The 11,555-nt window shown below is 45.8% G+C and overlaps 1 pseudogene; it reads right to left on the minus strand.

Moving 5' to 3' along the window:
• Positions 1-2,675: 2,675 nt before the first annotated feature.
• Positions 2,676-4,054, minus strand: LOC115325850 (annotated as a pseudogene).
• Between the last annotated feature and the right edge of the window lie 7,501 nt (positions 4,055-11,555).

Below are 11,555 nucleotides of genomic sequence, written 5' to 3' on the forward strand. Positions count from 1 at the left end.
GGTGATTTATTTATTTATTTATTTATTTATTTATTTATTTACCCTCAAGGCCCCGAAGGGCATTACAGAGGGGAGTGGGGGGGGGGGGATTAGGTGACAGGGTACAGTTGTTGATACATGAAATATGATACAGTAATTAATGCACGCTTGCTTAGACACTTCAAAAATATTTACACAATGTTATAACAGTAATAACAACTAGAAAATGGTTAATGAAAACTAACAAACAAGGCATTTTTAAAATCAATAATATTGGTTATGGAGGCTATGTCAGCGGAAAGGCGATTCCAATCGGAGCTAGTACGAGGAACGAAGGAGTTATAATAAGTGTTAGTTTTGTAATTGGGGATACCGACTTTGTACTGGTGATCTACGCGGGATGAAACATAAGTAGGTGGCGTTAGAAGTTCATGGCGCATGAAAGGGTTATTATGGTAAATCTTGTGAAATAAAGTGAGGCGAAAAATGCGTCTACGGTTCATTAGTGTGGGTAAACCAAGGGTATTTTTCATTGAAGTAACACTGGATGTACGATGGTAATTACAGAGTATGAAACGTGCTGCACGATTTTGAACCGATTCCAATGTTTCAATGATAGTATTATGACCGGGGTCCCAGATAGAACATGCATATTCAAGTTTAGTACGTACTAAAGTAGTATATAAAAGGAGTTTTAGTGACACTGGTGACTGTGAAAAATTTCGTTTGAGATATCCAAGCATGCGATTGGCGTTGTTAGTTACGTAGTTAGTGTGAGTTACCCAGGAAAGATCAGAAGTTATGTAAACACCTAAGTATTTGTAAGAGGACACAGACTGCAGCGGAGTGTCGTCAATGTAGTAATTCGAGCATATGTTAATATGACGGGAAACTCTCATGGATTTACATTTATTAAGATTGAGTTGCATCAACCACTTGTCGCACCAGTCAGATACAGAGTTAAGATCAGATTGGAGAACAGAGGTGTCAGAGTTATTTGTTATTTCTCTATATAGTACACAATCGTCAGCAAATAAACTAATATTAGAGGAGACACATTCAGAGAGATCATTAATGTAGATGAGGAAAAGTAGCGGTCCTAAAACAGAACCCTGGGGAACTCCAGATCCTACGGGAGTCAGTGAAGAGTTAGTACCATTGGCATGCACAAATTGAGAACGGTTGGTTAAAAACGATTCTATCCAGCGTAGCACGTTCGGATCAATATTGAGGTTGCTAAGTTTTAATAGGAGTAGCCGGTGAGAAACTTTATCGAAGGCCTTAGAGAAATCAAGGAAAACGCAGTCTATCTGGGAGCCACGGTCAAGGACAGAATGAAGCTTATTAGTGAAAAGTAGAAGCTGTGTTTCGCAGGAAAATGATTTGCGGAAGCCGTGTTGAGTAGGGTGAAAAAAAAAATTCGATTCTAGGAAACATGCGAGGTTAGAATATATGATATGTTCGAGTATCTTACAAGGAATGGATGTTAGAGAAATTGGCCGGAAGTTATTCGGTGAGGAGTGGTTGCCACTTTTATGAATTGGAGTCACCTTTCCAACTTTCCAGTCTTCGGGAAGGCAGCCTTCCTCCAATGATTGCTTAAAGATCATTGATAGTATAGCTGATTAATACGATTTCGTGTTCTTTAAGAATTTAGAGTTAATATTGTCAATACCGGATGAAGAGGAGAGCTTCAGGTTATTAATTATTGCAGCTATACCGTCGTATGATATTAATATTGGATTCATTGGAAAAAAGTCAGGGCAATTAAAGTTGGGGTACACAGAAACATCGGTGCAAGAAAAAGATTGAATAAATATATCGTTTAGCAATGATGCACACTCATCATGGCCTACTGGTTCCCCATCTGTGTTTGTAAGCTTCAGGTCACCGTGGTTATCATTAGGTTTGATTAAGTTCCAAAAGTGGCGAACATTTGTAGATAAAATTGTGGGCAACGTGTTAGTAAAAAAATTGCGTTTTTCTTCTAATACTGCACGTTTATATTCCTGCTCGGCGTAATGATAGGCGTTAAAATGACTCTCTTGTTTTGAAAGTTTGGCTACACGAAAGAGGCGTTTCTTTTTATTTGAAAGTCGTTTAAGTCTGGTGTTGTACCAAGGGGAATTACTTTTGGATGATAATGTGCGAACAGGAATATATGTGCTTATTAGATAGTTCACTTTGTTTCGGAACAGACACCAATTTTCATCTACAGACCGTTCAAAAAAAGTTTCCACAAAATAACTCAGAAATTCACACAATTCAATATTTATAGCCGTAAAATTAGCTTTTCCGTAATCACGAATCGTTTTAACTATTTTCGGGGAATGACTTGTGGTTATATTTAAGGTGAAATGCAGCAATAAATGATCATTAAAACCAGGCAGATAGGTAATAGGAGAAGCAAGGTCGGCGAAGGTTGACAATACAAGATCTAGCACTGAGGCACAGGAGGGCGTAATTCTGGTGGGGCGAGACACTAGCTGAGAGAAATTGTAGTCCGAACATAAATTGAGGAATTTGTCACTGTCAGACGAAAAAGGACTTGAGTAAGCTGTTTCCGCCGACCACACAATATTTGGATAGTTAAAATCACCCAGAAGGATGACGTTTGGTGTGGGAGATCGCAAAGTCACTGTACTGATTGCGTCATGAAGTTTGTTCAGAAAGCTATCGTCACTTGAGGGAGGGCGGTAACAGGCACCCAAGATATATTTTTTGTGATTCACGGAAAGGCAAACAAAGACTGTTTCGAGATCACTTGCAACATTCAAATGAAGGGAATCTATATGTTCGGCGACTGCAATCAACACACCTCCGCCTTGGCGAGCTTCCCTATCAGTGCGATAAATTTTGAACCGTTTGTTAGTAGTTAGGATTTCGTTATCATGAATTTTGCTAGAGAGCCACGTTTCTGTCAAAACTACAACATCAGCCCCGGTGGAGTCAATGGCAGAGCATAGATCATCGCGATTTCGCATGACACTTCGGATATTAGTAAACAGAACAGTAATTATTTCGGGCGCGAAAGAAGAACCACTACCCCTCGCACTATGTTAGGGCAAGGCAGATCGGGCAGATGCTGCGCGGGCATTTAAGTTTGGTGCCACGTTATTTTGCAACGATGAGGAAGGTTGATTATTATCGCCTCCAGGGCTTCTTGTATTTGAATTGCTCTTGCCCGGCCTTCTGTCATTTCCAACTTCATACACCCTGTCGTTCGCATTTTCATACATGAAACATTTATTGTTCACGTAAAGCTTATTGTAGCGCAGTTGGAAGACGCTCTTTTGTAATTTTCCAAAATCAAAAAGTTTCTGTCTTGCTAGGCGCGTAGCCGGAGAAAAATCTTCATTAGCCGTTATGCCGCAGGCTTTAAGCTTAGGTCGTGATTGCAAAATTGTTTGTTTTGTTTTGAAAGAAGAGAACTTGACAATCAGTGGCCTGCATCCTCCGACTGCGTACGAGCCAAGCCTGTGAGCACGTTCAACGCATTCGTCAGAAACTTGCAGACTAAGTGAAGTAGATAACCTATCTAATATTTTTACTTTAGACTGTTCCCAAGATTCAGAGGTGGAATCTTCAATACCGTGAAAGATAATATTGCTCCTTCTTGAGCGGTCCTCAATATCGTTCAGGCGCTCGTGCAGTCTTTGGTTGTCCTTAATAACAGACTGCATTAATCCCTCGGCAGCCAAGAGTTCTTCCCGGGTTGCATCGAAAGTTGCTACTTTGCACTCAACGCCTTCGAGCCGATTTGGATGTCGGTAACCTTTAGTTCGACGGATTCTTGCTTACTTTTTAACTCGTTAATAGACTTAATTAGGCTAGCTTGGCCTTGGTCAATCTTGACCGTACGTTCATTTACATCTTGCAAGAGTTTGAACATGTCGTTAAACTGCTTGGCCTGATCGATAGACATAGGTCCCGGATTCGCCTCGACGTCACCGGAGCGTAACAAGAGAAGTTTTAATGTATCAGCGGAATGTAGGACAAGCATCGCATGTGTACACAACCAGTAATACAAAGAGCACAAAGAACAAAAAAAGCGCGATGACCGTGGGCACGGTAACTCGAGAAGCCATAGGTTATTACTTCGTCTAGAGTGTATAGAATACTGATATCTTACCTGTACTTCGTCGAACAGCAACGACAGCACTCTTGCGCAGACCTTCCAGGATCTCGTCTTCGCTGCATTCGAGAAGGTCATCTTCTGAGATGACACCGCGAACAGTAGTCAGGGTACGGTGGGGGGTGACAGTAACCGGGTAGTCTCCCAGGCTTGTCATCTTCAAGAGTGCTGTGCTTTGTGGCTTATTTTTTACCTCAACAAGGAGGTCTCCAGCAAGCTTCTTTGCCTTATAACATTTTCCAACCACTTGTTCTAAATGCTTTGCAATGACAAAGGGAGAAACTTTTGACAGATGCACAGCGTCACTTGTAGAGTGAAGTACAAGAAATCGAGGATATTTTTCAGGTTCATTAGCTTTTTCAAAAGTAGGGGGAGCGGGGCGAACCCTTTTCGGGGGTCGCTCTGCTCGGGGTTGAGAAGAGAGGGGCGCCATAAAAAGGCAAAGGGTTTTCGGAATCTGTGGCGCGCCCCCCACCACGGAGCCCAACGAGGGAATAGGTAATACCCCATAACAAATATGGCTTTGCTGGAAGCATTACTCTATTAGCGCTACCCAGAAACTATAACCAAGTGTGGATCTGGACGAGAGTATCTGTCACCACCCAAGGTTAGCCCTTGCCGCCAAAGGAGTTGAAAAGGAAAGAAGAGAAATGAGAAGAGTGAAAAGAAGGAGAAGACAAAGATGAAAGAAAGGAGGGGATAGTAGAAGAAGTGGCGACTAGACTGAATCATCCTGGCCGGGCATTACCAGGACTCCCGTCTATGAGAAGCGGGGGCCGAAGTGGTGTATTGCCTCGCCCGGGGGGCCCCGAAGGGTCCAAACCTGCCCCGGGCTCGGCTCAACCACCAGGATTCCCTTTTCCCCAGACACGGGAAAGCCACGCACAGCCAGACGTGGGCGGGCGAACCCGCATGGCTCGGGGTCCGTGGAGACGCCACTCTCCAAACACCTGCTTTCACAGGTGCCCCCTGCGGGGAGGAGCAAAAGGTATCGATATGCTGTTGACAAAACATATCAAAACCAAGAACCGAGGCTAGATTCACGAAACGAACTTCCGCCAAAAATATGTGCCCCACAGAACGTAAAAACAAAGTCGTATTCACAAAACAAAATTATTGTAACTTTTACGCAGGTTACGATGGAACCCTTACACACTTTTTTACAATCCGGTCAACATGGCCGAGAGCGTCGCTCAGTCACTTGCTCGCGACGAACAACGGATATTTATTTTTCTTTGTGCTCTTCTCGCGCGTCCCGACTTCAAGCAGCAAGAAAAAAGGAAGTACTTGAAACTGACCACGACGGACATGAACGCTGGATCCAAAAACGTCCGGGAAAAGCTACAACAGCAACAATCCCACCGATCAAGTGACCGCCAAGGCCTAGCTCGGCAAGCCCGGCGGAATATAGACCCAGCAAGGCGCTCCGACCTGCTTCAACACGGTGTGCTTCGACGGTCCCTGGCAGAGACCGTCTGCCCACGACTGGCTGGCTAGCTGAATGGAATATGCCCGCACAATACTTCTGGACCCTTCAAGTATTAATAGTTGAATCGCTGACCTCAATTTCAGATTAAGAAGTCAATCTCTTTCCCTTGTCATCCCCTTGTTTTCCGAGGCAGCAGTGACGAATGCTCTCGTTGAAAAATGGCACGTTCATCGATCATATCTCCTATTGTAGTCCGATATGAAGCCCAAATAAACACCGCAGCCGCCAATCGCAACATATCCCCTTCTTGCCTTTGCTATTACGCACCAATCGCAATATTTCAAAAGAATGGGATGGTTTCTCCATCTCTTTTGGCAAGATAAACAATGTAAAAATTTAAATCTGCAAAGTCTTTCGAAAATTAAATTGTTGCATCGCCCCTTTATTTGCACTTTTCCGGTGCTCTAAACAGCCCAGGGGCCTACATAAGGGTGCACCGTTTACACATACATGCAGTGTTGCATAAAGGGCAGGCACACAAAACGCATGCATATTATCAAGAAAATGAAAATGTGATATATAAATTTTAAAGGAGGAGAAGTGCATGAACTTAAAGATAACACTTTTTGCTAAAAGACATACGAGAAAACACACCTTGTGCACGAACTCAACTGTCCTACGTCACGCTGCGGTGGTGGCGCGTCGGGCGCACTCCCAGTCTGGGGTGGTGGGCAGAAGTCGCGGTGCGAGACATGCAGTCCTGCGTTCTTTTGGGAGAAACCAGACAAAAAACCTACCTTCCCGTCAAAATGCTGCGACGGGGCTGTACCAAGAGAGTCTGGAAAGGTTTGAAGATCAGTTTTCATGTGTTCCTGCCCCCTCCGTTCGTTCGAGAATGTGGATAGTTGCTGTGACAAGAGCAAACCAGATGCTGTCGAACTACGATTGCTTGTGCGGGAAACACTTTGTGCTCGCCAGATGTAGTAGTTGTGTTCCAACATGAACAAGAGAAAACCGCCAAGTTGTCCGGACCACCCGCGGGTTTGGTGCGTCTTCAAATTCACACGGCCGCCTGATCGTTCGAACTTTCGTCTGCTCTTTCGAACTTGTCTGCTTTTTGTCGTCTGCTCGTTCAAACAAAAGCGGCCCGTCGACCAAATTTTGACCCGGTGATTGCAATAAGAAATAATTGCAGGCCTCAAAAGACTTAAGTTGCCTCGGTGTAAACAGTAGATACGAGATGTTGATCACTGGTACCAGTGGCCATCACCGACTTGTTACGCTTGGTCTGTTCCCGCTTCCGATTTTCAGCATCGACGTCGATCATCGCAGCTACCTTCTACACTTTTGCAGCATGAGCGACGTTGCGACCGAAAATAGCTAGAAGAATCTCATCATGGTGTTGGCGTCCCCTCTGCGACGTTCATGCGAATAAATCGCCGCACGTCAAATTATTTACGTAAAGTTTAGCGGCTTAACGAACCTTGATAGTTTCGCTCAGACGTTTAAAGTGGTAAGACATTGCTATGAGGACGTAGAATCTACAATTCCAACGCGAAAAAGAGTATGCATACTCACACAGATGCCGACGACGTGACATTCCAATGGTTTGTTGACGCGGGACGCGGTGCATCTTGCCCTCACTCTGTTGCGCATCCGCTCGAACTGTCGTCTGCTCTTTCAAACTTGTCTGCTTTTTGTCGACAGCTCGTTCAAACGACAGCGGCCCGTAAACTAAGCGTTGACCCGGTAATTACGATAAGAAGTAAGTGCAGGCCTCAAAACACTTTTGAAGGTTGGTTGGGGTAAGTAGGCTAAGTGTAAACAGTTGATACAAGAAGATGTTGATCACTGTTACCAGTGGCCGTCACCGACTTGTAATGCCCGATTCTACTTGCGGTTTTCAGTATCGACGTCCACCATCTCAGCTACGGTCCACGCTTTTCAACCCGAGCGACGTCGCGACTGAAAATAGCCGGATGAATCTCACCGTGGGAGTCAGGCTTTAGCGCCCATTCTGCGGCGTCCACGTGAAATGAATCGCCGCATGGCACAATATTCACGCAAAGTTTTGCGGTGTAACGAGCCTCGTGAATTTCGCTGAAGCCGCTCAAGTAGTCAGACATTATTAGGAGGACGTAAAATCAACAATTCCAACGTGAAAACAAAAAGCATGGGGACTCACACCGACGCCGACAGCAATGCAATTCAATGCTTTGTTTATGGGTGACGGCGTGCTTCTTGCCCACCGTCCACCGCGCATGCGCAGCACCGGTGGCGTCCGCTAGGGGCGCTCCGGTTTGTTTGTAAACATGAGTTTGTGTATAAAAGTACTAGCAGGGACTGCATACTAAAACTCTCCAGCAAAAAGATATCTACATGGGGCATGTCCATCACAGTTGACAGGTTGAAATTACACTGCATACGTTTGCACGGCAAAAATAACTCGACGTCGCGAAGAGCTCAAACTCCGTCAGAAGGTAGCCGCAGCCGTTCGAGCAAGATGCCAAAGTTTCAGCACCAATCGTTATTGTACTCAGAACTTGTAAGTGATTTTCTGAAATTTTCAATGGAAAAATGGGGCCCACTTTCGCCCATTTTCGGTTATGGCGCCATAGAGCTCCATTATGTGTTCGAGAGCTCCGTGGACCGCCATTTTTTCATTGAAACTTTCGGAAAATCGCTTATGAATATGATAACGGTTGGTGCTCAAACTTTGGAATCTTGCTCGAACGGCTGGGGCTACGTTGTGACGGAGTTTGAGCTCTCCGCGACGTCTAGTTAATCTCTGCGGTGCAAAGAGCAGGGTTCGGTGTTCTCGCGGACATCCCGTACAAATGAAAAGCCTGCACCACTCTTGCAGCGGTGAGGGCGAGTTGCTTCAAACACACAGTAGGTCTGTTCGATTCGCCTGAACTGGCTGAAATAGTTCAGCAGTGCAGGTATTGGTGCATTCGATTCAACCGGAAGCTGCACGGCCGCTGCACTGGCGCGTTCGATTCATCCCAGTTCTGAACGAGTTCAGGCCCAGTTCCTCAAAATCTTGCACCGCCTCCAGAGTCGGTTCAGCGTCCGTGCAGAAGCAGACGAAAAGAGCAGAGGGCGATTGCAGACGACACTCCTCGTTCGTCTCTGCTCGCGGTGCCATTTTTCGCAGCTCTTGCTCAAATGTCTGCGATGTTTAACAATAACGCCGATACGACGTTGCATTTCATCTCATTTATGATAATAACGTACCCGCGGTGGACGCGGAATTGATATCATAACTGGGGGTAGGAATTTGATTGACTATGATATTCTGAAAGCGTTTTAGGCACCTGCTCGTGTAGGTTTGGCTACCTGTGGTAAGTGTTGAAATACTGGCTCACGTAAATTGTTTCTTTTTGATGCTGTGTGGGGATCCGCAGTGTTGATATTCTCCCTTAGCAACACGGGAAAGGTAGTGCAGTCTTGATAGGCCCCGCCTTCAGTTGCTCTTGGATGCATTCTGACGAATCCAATACACTGCAGAGGTCTGGAATTTAGTATATTGGCCCTCGCATGCAGCTGAGCACAATACCGCATGCTTTGTCCGCTGATATCTGGAAGCCCACTAACGGGTCTGGGAAAAACGGCGCCGAGAATCGGCATTGGCTTGGTAGTTCCATGCAGGTCTTTCCTGAGAATCAGCATAAACGCTTCAGCTTGACGCCAAAGTTACGGTTGATAACTGTATTGGCCAAAACGCTATCGTGAGGCCTTCGTCTTCCAGGTGACCGCTATCGACCGCACTCTGCCGCCAGTGACTCCCGACGCAAAATCATCCTGATGCCGCGAACCTATCGTCGAAATGCGGAACTCGGGAGACTTGGAATGAATCTACTGTAGCTAAATGAATGTGAAGGACACGAGCGCTTATGGAAATGAGATGAACTGAACAGCCGTTAAAAATGCAGACAGAAACACATTTCGTGCAGAAAACGTTTTTAGTAGCCGCGAATAAAAAAATATTCACAGGGAAGATTCCGTTACTATACTTTAAAACTAAGGAAACACGAATGGTCTCATCAAACCGCGACTCAATAAAGGTCGCATCTAACGTGGCGAGGAGAAACAAGAGCCAACAGATGCAGACGACACCCATGCAGCGCTTCCGCTCGGAAAGCCGATCACTGCGCCAGTCCTAGCGCGGCGGCTGCACTGGTTCTGTGCCGCCGCTGCACGACTCCTGCACTCCTCTGAACTCGGACAGAACTAGTTCAGAACTTTCTGGCCGAATCGAACAGACCTAATAACACGCGCGCGGAAATTGCAAACTCGCACCGAAGCATTTCAGACCTCCGTTCGCCGAAAATAAAGAGTTGAGCGCACGATGATGCAGAGCAGACTTTATGACTCGAACGCACTGTAGCCAAAGGCTCAAAAGAGCGCAGCTCGCCGACGTGAACAATTGGACAGAATGCGGTCGCTACTTATAAGTGATCAAGTAAGAAATGAGCCTACAGACAAGCATTTACTGCAAGCAACAAGCGCTGTCAGGATGTCACGATAAGGCACTTCCCGAAGAAGCCTGCGGCGAACTACAGTTTTCACTATAGTTTTCGCGTCATGCAACCGAAGCAAACAGCGCGCGCCTGCGTCTACATGTCGGGTAGCCATACCTTGTGGAAGTGTCGTGTGTCGTCGTTCCACCAGTCCGATATGTCGGTGTCACCGAGCGTCTAGTCCGCCACTTGGAGCTAGAGTCAACCCACAGCTTATAGCACAACTAACTGCGCACCAAAAACGGAACAAAAGCAGAAAAGCGTGATTACCGCCACGGCGAAAAACAGCCAGATAATGGATTGGATTGGCTTTGCAGGTATATCAATCATAATCACAATTAAAGTAAATCGTTATATTTTCGTTACGCTATAAATAGTCTAACCACACAAAAATATTTAAAAATCGTATAAAAATTGTATTTATGTCGTATATAAATTGCGACCGACTAAACTTTCCTTCGACGAGGACTTCGATTTCCGTTTCGGAATGAGAACTTCTGACCTTGGCACGCTTTTCGATTTCGATAGTTCAACAGCAGTTATCACCGTTTGAGACAGATTCTACAAACATTTTATGCCGACGCTGCGAGCTGACAGGACCAACAAGAAGGTGTCAAAAGCACACCATCATGGTGTTCGTCGTGTTCCTGCACGCGTTATGTAGGCGCTGATCCAATCATAAACAGAAAAGGACCAGTGACTTCTGCTTCTGACGCTGCTTGACTGGGCTTATGACCTCGTAGCGTCGGTTGCGTCTGGACTTCAAAGGTCTCCACTGTGCCCCCAGCTGCACGTTTTAAGCACACTGGGACGCCACTAGGCGTTGTGCTGTTATGCTGATCGAATTAAATTATGATTCACTAATATCTCATGACTGCTACTTGCTACGTGGCCGGAGACGAGACAAGACTACAGTGTACTAGAATACTTGGGTAGTGTTGGGACCGGGGGAGGGGCTCGCCTGAAGCGCGTGGTATTGATCGCGACAGGTGTCAACACCGGCACGTTATCCAGAAGGTGTGCGCATGCGCGGCGGCACGCGCGAAAATATGAATCTGTGGTGCTTCTTTGGTGGAGTGCACATAGATTTCTGACAGAGCTACGACCTGCCAGCGGTAATACCGCGGCATCAATTACGCGGTGGCACGATCGTTAGCAACATGATGCTTCAATGTATTGGACGATACAAGCTACATTACCCTCCTTTTACATAAAAACAATTGCGACTTTAAAGGGATACTTCAACGAAATTTGAAATATTCCCGTCGTGTTCAAAAATAGGTTGAATATGATCCACAATATCCGTAAATGACAATCGCACGTTTGTATTTTGATCCTGGTGGCTGTATTTTTCGTTATAAACGGCCCACTCTGGCAAGCGCTCGGAGAAGGCCCAGCTTAGAGCACGTGACATCCAACGCAATCATGACGTAGGTCGTCTCAAGACGAGCAAAGCTACGGCGAGGCTGACGTCGAGAGGATGGCCTAG

Source organism: Ixodes scapularis, unplaced genomic scaffold, assembly GCF_016920785.2.
Source record: "Ixodes scapularis isolate PalLabHiFi unplaced genomic scaffold, ASM1692078v2 ptg000247l_1___fragment_2___debris__unscaffolded, whole genome shotgun sequence".
NCBI lineage: Eukaryota > Metazoa > Arthropoda > Arachnida > Ixodida > Ixodidae > Ixodes > Ixodes scapularis.